An 8,671-nucleotide genomic window follows, 5' to 3' on the forward strand; every position below is an offset into this window, starting at 1 on the left:
TGACTAGCCACGCCGACGCCAGTCACCTTCGTGTGTGGCGGAGAGCATTCATCACGTCAGCAGGTGTCGGTCGAAGCCGGCCACTCAGTTTCCACACAGGGACGAATAACAAAGTGAGAAGCTTGAGGTTATCTGTGGCTAGATATCCTAGTTATCTGACGTGGGGGGAAAACAACAAGAACAAAACTACTAACCTTCATAACTGTCTTTTACTATTACGCTACTAAGGAATCTACCAAGTTCAAGTTTCTTTATTAGTTGTCATGTCATACAGAAATACAGGATACTTTTGTATGACATGCTTCTTTCTGTTTTGCTCTGAGAGTGTTCTAGGTAAAAATAAATAATTATAAAAAGTATAATAAGTATAAAATAGAAAGTCAAGTACTTGCCTATATCATTACCTTCTATGCTAATATGTCATACAGGTTATTCTACTCTACACAAATTAATTATAATTATATAGCCTCAATGCCCTTCTTGTATCAAAGGCTGCGACAGTAAGTTGTGTGTGTGTGTGTGTGTGTGTGTGGGGGGGGGGGGTCTCAATCCAACAGTTCTGGGGGGGGGGGGGGGGATTTAATAAAAAGACTAACCTCTACTGTCTTTTACTATTATGCACTTTGCTATTAAGGATCTACCTTGTCTATACTATCTACTATGCTAGTACGTCTATACTGCTATGCACTCAAGACTGTAGCACACTCAAGTTTGACACTGATCGACGAACAAAAACGTATGAATGAATAAATGAATGAATGAAAACTTTATTAACAGATTGCAGAATGGGTACAGTAACAGTACAGCTCAATACATACAATTGTTAGGGGATGCAGACCAGAGAAAGACTTTCGTCTTGTTTACATCAGGGTCCCCCATTTTCAATTCATCGTAACATATATGACATACATGACATACAGATAGACAGTACTGCTACATCTATACATTTATGACATACCAGATTTGCAATTACAGTACTGTTTGTGATACAAAAAGAGTCCAGAAAGAAAAGAGTATATACATTAGGCGTAGAAACTGCTACATTGGATTGGGTAGGTGGGTGTGGGGGGGACTGTACATTGGAGGTGGTTGGGTGGGTGGGGGGGGGGGGGGGGTGTTGGGTAGGAGTGGGGGGGGGGGGGGGGGGGTAGGAGTGGGGGGGGGGGGTTGGGTAGGAGGGGTGGGTGGGGGACACTGTACAAACAACACTGTACATTGGATTATTGACAAGACCATACTTGGTAATTTACTGTACATTGGAGGGGGTTGTGTTCGGACATTTACAGGGGCAGTTTCGAGTGCAGTCTCCCTTAGGTGTTTTTTGAGAGTGTTTTTGAAAGTGGGTAGTGATTCACATTCCTTTACAGCTTTGGGTAGGGCGTTCCACATTGATGTGGCATAATTGCGAAACGTGTTTAGTCCCTTGTTTGAGCCGAATCTGGGTTTAACATGATTTGTGGAGCTCCCTCTGGTGTTGTGATCGTGGTTTCACTGACCTTTGGGAAGTATTTTGTCATGTATACCCTTAGCTGCCAGAGATGTACCCTTCCTTCCTGCTGACCTGTTGTACAGAACTTGCAAAAGTCGCTTTGATAAGGCGACTAAATGTAAATGTGGATAGGAAGGTTTCCTTTGTAAGGATATCAACTAGAATGGGCAGGGGGTAACATTGACATATGGTTTATGAATGGTTAATACAGCCCAGAGGTGTCTGTCTGTGTGGAGTGAGAACCGCTGATTGCAGGATCTACCCGTTATAAGCCTACGTAGGCGTATGCAGTCTCATGTGTGTGTGTGTGTGTGTGTTGAGTCATACACATTTCTTTCCTCTCATGGCATTTAGTCATAAGAGTAGATTGTAGGGGGGGGGGGGGTTGCAGGGGACGTGTCCCCCTCAATATTGAGAAGAGGTAAATTTGTCCCCCTCAAAAAATATAGCTAATATGAAACTCCTTCCCGAAGAGGTAAAAAATAGGTGGATCAAACACTTATGTATCCTTCTTACCTGTAACTACCCTACAGGATATTTGAAAGCAATACAAGAATGCCTGAGAAACTAATAGAGAAACTAGCCTCACTGCATTATATTCCATTGTTGTCAGCGGGTACCTGAAAGTTGTCTTTTCCTTTACATAAATAAAGACGTTTCCACCATAATTGATGCAGAAAAGGCACAAATTGGTGCATAAAAACTATACCAGAATGCAGGAAATTAAGTGTTTGACGCTCAAAATGTCCTGGGGGAGGACTTCCAGAGACCCCCCCACGTTGAAACCAAAGCTACACCCTTCATTCAGTGTAAACAGGAAAGTCTTACAACCTGCACACACAGACAAGAGCTCTCCTCCTCCTCCACACGGCCGGGGTTGAAATGAAATGAAAGCAGCGGCGTGGGAGATGCAGGGGAATGTTTCGACAAAAGCTAATGAAGTTAATTGCTGGAGCTGAGGCACTTTATGAGCTGCACCTGGCTTCATAAATGAGTCCTAATGATGAGCAGCGCGACTCGGTTGACTTTTAGACTGGCTCCCTCTAGTGGCGGAACCGACGTCCCCTCCTCACCCGCCACACGCCACCCGGCAGAGAGAACTATCTTTGAATTCCTGGTCTACCGATCTGATCTGACGTGCCAAAATGAAGGTAAAAACAACAACAGACTTTAATGTGGCGATTAACAATACAAAACAGTACTTTTAAATACAGCTCAAGACCTCCTAAAACGGACTACAACATATGACATAATTATATTGATTGATTGATTGATTGATTGAAAACTTTATTAACAGATTGCAGAATGGGTACAATACAGTACAGCTCAATACACACAATTGTTAAGGGGATGCAGACCAGAGAAAGACTTTCGTCTTGTTTACATCAGGGTCCCCCATTTTCAATTCATCAGGACATATATGACATACATGACAGATAGACAGTACTGCTACATCTATACATTTATGACATACCAGATTTACAAATACAGTACTGTTTGTGATACAAAAAGAGTCCAGAAAAGAGAGTATATACATTTGACGTAAAAACTGTACATTGGGGGAGTTCGGTAGGTGGGGTGGGGTTGGGTGGGCGGGGGGGGGGCTGTACATTGGAGGTGTGGGGGGGGGGGGGGGGGGGGGTAGGAGGGGGGGGGGGGGGGGACACTGTACAACTGTACAAGCAAAACTGTACATTGGAATATTGACAAAACCATACTTGGTAATTTACTGTACATTGGAGGGGGTTGGTTAAGACGTTTACAGGGCCAGTTTCGAATTGCAGTCTCCCTTAGGTGTTCTTTGAGAGTGGTTTTGAAAGTGGGTAGTGATTCACATTGATGTGGCATAATTGCGAAACGTGTTAGTCCCTTGTTTGAGCCGAATCTGGGTTTAACATGATTTGTGGAGCTCCTCTGGTGTTGTGATCGTGGTATTCACTGACCTTTGGGAAGTATTTTGACATGTACATGGGTACCTTTTTCTCTGTTGGATCATTCTGAGGACAACAGCAGAGAGGGTAGGCTCTTTTAACTGAATACTGTGTACATCATTTTGAAGTGTGTGACTAAATTGTGTTGTGAAATTGTTTGTAATTAGTTTCACCCAGCTGACAGAAACTGAGGTGTGGCCTTTGTGCATGTAGTTAAGTGGGCACTTGTGACAGTTTTCTGCTTAATACCAGCTTTTTCTCTGTTGGATTCATTCTGAGGACAACAGCAGAGAGGGTAGGCTCTTTTAACTGAATACTGTGTACATCATTTTGAAGTGTGTGACTAAATTGTGTTGTGGAAATTGTTTGTAATTAGTTTCACCCAGCTGACAGAAACTGGAGGTGTGGCCTTTTGCTGCAGGTGTCACTCATCAGTAATTAGTGATAGTGATTTAAAGACTTGCTGGCATAGCGTCGAGAAACGAAGAGGGACAAAGAGGAGGAGTTTTCCTGGAGTTCACCGCAGAGGGATCCACCGATCCACCCAGTGCTAAGTACACCATAATCCCATATTCCCGTCCCACTCTGCTATTTCCTACTATCCCGCTTCCTCCCTAGCCCCTTCAACCTCCTCCTACCACTCTTGACACCACAATGTGCTCATACCTATATCCACAATCTGCTCCTCAAGAACAGATCAACCCATCCACGCCAGTTTGCTAGCAACCCGGCTAATCTCTCCTACCCTCCTACAGCCACTAATACACCTGTCACAGTACAGGGAGGCTTATGGAATTGTCAATCAGCAGTCAAGAAAGCTGACTTCATTACTGCCTACGCCATAGTCTAAATCTGCAGCTCCTGGCTCTAACTGAGACCTGGATAACCCCCAATAACTCGTCAACACCTGCAGCATTATCTACAAACTATAACTTCACTCACACACCTCGACCCTCCAGACGGGGTGGAGGCACTGGCCTCATGACATCTCCTTCATGGGCTACAACCTAACGCAACTCCCAGAACTGTCACTCTCCTCCCTCGAATATCATGCAGTATCTGTCTCTAATCCTTTCAATCTCACCATTGTTACACTCTATCGCCCTCCAGGTCCCCTCGATCACTTCACAGATGAGCTGGACATGCTTCTAAGCTCCTTACCGGGAAGATGGTACCCCGCTCCTTCTATTGGGCGACTTCAACCTGCCTGACTCATCTCAGTCGGTCCCAGTGGTCTCCCTCCTACAACAATTTGACCTGACTCCCACTGCCATGCCTCCACCCACAAAGCAGGCAACTCCTTGGATCTCATATTTTCCCGTAACTCCAGCATCATTAACACCACGGTAACTCCCCTACATGTATCTGACATTCTTCATATCCTTCTCACTAACTCTCATGCTTAACCGAAAAGTCTTCACCCCAACTCAAACCGTCTCACTCAGACGCAACCTGCCTCCCTATCCCCCTCCACCCTCTCCTCTGACATAATATCCGCTCTACCTTTGAGTGACACCTTCTCTGCTCTCCCCACAGAGATGGCAACCTCCACCCTCCTCTCAGCCCTTGCAACCTCCTTCGACAAGCTCTGTCCCCTCGTTGAGAAACCTGCCCGCCGTTCCCCACCCAGTCCATGGCTGACGGATGCAGTGAGAGAACAAAGACAGGTCCTGAGAGCGGCTGAGAGGAAGTATAGAAAGTCACGCCTCACTGCTGACATCGACACATATCACAACCTCTTGTTAACATTCTCCAAAACCATTACTAATGCCAAAGCTTCTTTCTTTCACCATAGGATCGAGGCCTCTGCCAAGAATCTTCGCAAACTGCATGCTACCATGTCCTCCCTCCTCACTCCCCCCCCACCTCCTCCTCCCTCATCTTTTTCTGCCGAAGACTTTGCGATCTTCTTTGAGGAAAAAGTGGAGAACATCCGCAGCTCCTTCTCCCAACCCCCACCCATTCCAAACGCTGAATCGAGAACCTCATCCTTCACTCTGTCATCTTTCTCTCCCATTACAGAAGCCGAGACCCTGACACTGGTGACGTCGAACCGTCCGACTACATGCCAGCTGGACCAGCTACCCTCCCCACTCCTCCAGACCATAGCACCGGACATCCTCCCATTCCTAACTGCAACCATCAACTCCTCACTCAACTCGGGGGTGGTCCCCACCTCCCTAAAACAAGCCAGAGTCACGCCCCTCATAAAAAAACCAACCCTGAACCCCACCGTCATAGCCAACTATCGCCCTGTCTCTCTTCTCTCCTTCCTTTCTAAAACACTTGAACGTGCTGTATCCAACCAACTTACTGCTTATCTCTTACAGAATGACCTCCTAGACCCCAATCAGTCTGGCTTCCGGACTGGCCACTCCACAGAAACGGCCCTCATTGCGGTCACAGAGGCACTTCACTTAGCAAAAGCGAAAGGCCTCTCCTCTGTCCTGATTCTCCTAGATCTATCTGCAGCCTTCGACACAGTCAACCATCAGATCCTCCTCGCGGCCCTCGCAGGAATGGGAGTGGCTGGATCTGCGCTGACATGGCTGACATCATACCTCAATGACCGCTCCTACCAAGTGTCATGGAGAGGGACTCTGTCGGCCACCCGCCCCCTCCGGACGGGTGTCCCCCAGGGCTCGGTCCTAGGACCCCTTCTCTTCTCCCTCTACACTAAATCACTGGGTAACATTATCACATCTCATGGCTTCTCATATCATTGTTATGCCGATGATACTCAACTCTTCCTCTCCTTCCCTCCCTCAGATATCCACGTCTCTGAGCGGATCTCGGCCTGTCTGTCCGACATCTCCGCCTGGATGACGACCAACCACCTCAAACTGAACCTAAGCAAAACAGAATTGCTCCACCTGCCGGCCAAATCCTCCCCCCTGACCGACCTCTCCATCACAGTCGAGAATGCAGCTGTGACCGCGTCGCCGACCGCCAAGAACCTTGGTGTTGTCCTTGACGACCAGTTGAACTTCTCTGCTCACATTGCAGCGACAACCAGAACCTGCAGATTCCTCCTGAGCAACGTCAGAAGGATACGCCCCTTCCTGACAAAAGAAGCCACCCAACTCCTCGTCCAATCAACAGTCATCTCCCGCCTCGACTACTGCAACGCACTGCTAGCTGGCCTCCCGGCCACTGCCACCAAGCCTCTTCAACTCATTCAAAATGCAGCGGCCCGCCTGATCTCAAACCTACCGAAGTCAGCCCATGTCACCCCACTTCTTAGGGACCTGCACTGGCTCCCCATTGCTGCACGTATCCGCTTCAAGGCCCTCGACCTAGCATACCGTGCGGCAAAGGGAACCGCTCCCGCCTACCTCCGGTCAATGGTCTCTAACTACACACCCTCAAGACCCCTACGCTCTGCGTCTTCTGGCCGCCTCAGATCTACTCCTATCCAAGCTCCCGGAGGGTCATCAAAGAGAAGCCGCCTATTCTCAGTCCTTGCCCCACAATGGTGGAATGAACTACCCATCCCAGTTAGGACAGCCGAATCCCGTCCAATCTTTCGCCGTCGACTAAAGACTCACTTCTTCAACCATTATCTGAAATGAAAAAAAATAAAAATAAAAAAAAAAAAAAAATCTAACCCCGACTAACCTTAATGTCATGCACTTGTCCTAATAAACTAACCTACACTGTAACACGCAACACTTTGATGAACATTGTTACTCAGCTGATAGAGTTATACCCTTCTTGCTGTCTTGTCGCACAGAACTTGTAAGTCGCTTTGGATAAAAGCGTCAGCTAAATGACTAAATGTAAATGTAAATGTAGTGTATCTTGTAGACCAGGCCCATTGCAAGTTGCTGTACTCTGTTGTCTACTCTAAGCCATCCTAGGTTGTCAAAGTGGGCAGGGGTGAGGTGGGTTCTAGGAGTAAGGTCAAGCAGTAGTCTGACCAGTTTGTTTTGAGATGTTTGTAATTTTGTTTTTAGCGCCTTTGAGGTGCTTTGGTACCATGAGGTGCAAGCATAGTCGTAGTACCCTTGAATGAGTGCTCCTGCCAGAGTCTTCAGGGTATTCTTGTTTACCAGAGAGGAGATCCGGTACAAGAATCTAGTTCGTTGGTTGACTTTTTTTATTACATTGGATGCCATTTTGTCACAGGAAAGATTAGCCTCTAGGATGGAACCCAGGTAGGTAATTTCATCTTTCCTTGTGACAATATTGTCACCCACTGTAACTGAGAAGTCGTCGGTCTTGCTGAGTTTGTTATTTGAACAGAAGAGAATGGACTCTGTTTTACCCAGGTGTAATGATAGTTTGTTATCAGCGAGCCATATGCAGATTTTGCCGAGTTCCGAGCTGAGGGTTTTTTCAACCTGTAACTTGTTCTTGTCAGAGACCAGCAGGGCTGAGTCATCTGCAAACAAGAACAAGTTGTAGTCACAAGCTGACGACATGTCATTTGCATAAATTAGGAACAGTAGCGGTCCTAGTATGCTTCCTTGTGGAACACCACAGCTCACTGTGAGGTTCACTGTTCACGGATATCATGCCAGTATTGCCGTACATTTTGTATACTGAATGAATGAATGAAAACTTTATTTAACAGATTGCAGAATGGGTACAATACAGTACGGCTCAATACACACAATTGTTAAGGGGATGCAGACCAGAGAAAGATGTTTGTCTTGTTTACATCAGGGTCCCCCATTTTCAATTCATAGTGACTGCACCTTGGGTATTAGGGTATACTGTTTACTTTTACTCTTACTCGTAGTATAATATTCAGATTCAAATTCTCTATTGTCTATATTTATTGCAACGTATAATATAACCGATCATACAGACCCTCATCTGCACCTTTGTTTACACTGTTTATTTAATTATATTGTTTAGTGTTTATGTTTCTCATATTTCTATATTCAGAGTTAATTATATTGTTTAGTGTTTATGTTTCTCATATTTTTATATTCAGAGTTAATTATATTGTTTACACTGTTTATTTCTTCTCATATTTTTATATTCAGAGTTAATTATATAGTTTACACTGCTTGTTTCTCATATTTTTATATTCAGAGTTAATTATATTGTTTACACTGTTTATTTCTTCTCATATTTTTATATTCAGAGTTAATTATATTGTTTACACTGTTTATTTCTTCTCATATTTCTATATTCAGATCTAATTGGATTGCCTATTTATGTCTATCTACTATTACCCTGCCCATACCTGTACCTCCCCTCCCCCCCCCCCCCCCTCCTGCTATGACACCCAGATTTCCCC

Source organism: Notolepis coatsorum, assembly GCF_963971535.1.
Source record: "Notolepis coatsorum genome assembly, chromosome: 15".
In the NCBI taxonomy this organism is placed as follows: Eukaryota; Metazoa; Chordata; class Actinopteri; order Aulopiformes; family Paralepididae; genus Notolepis; species Notolepis coatsorum.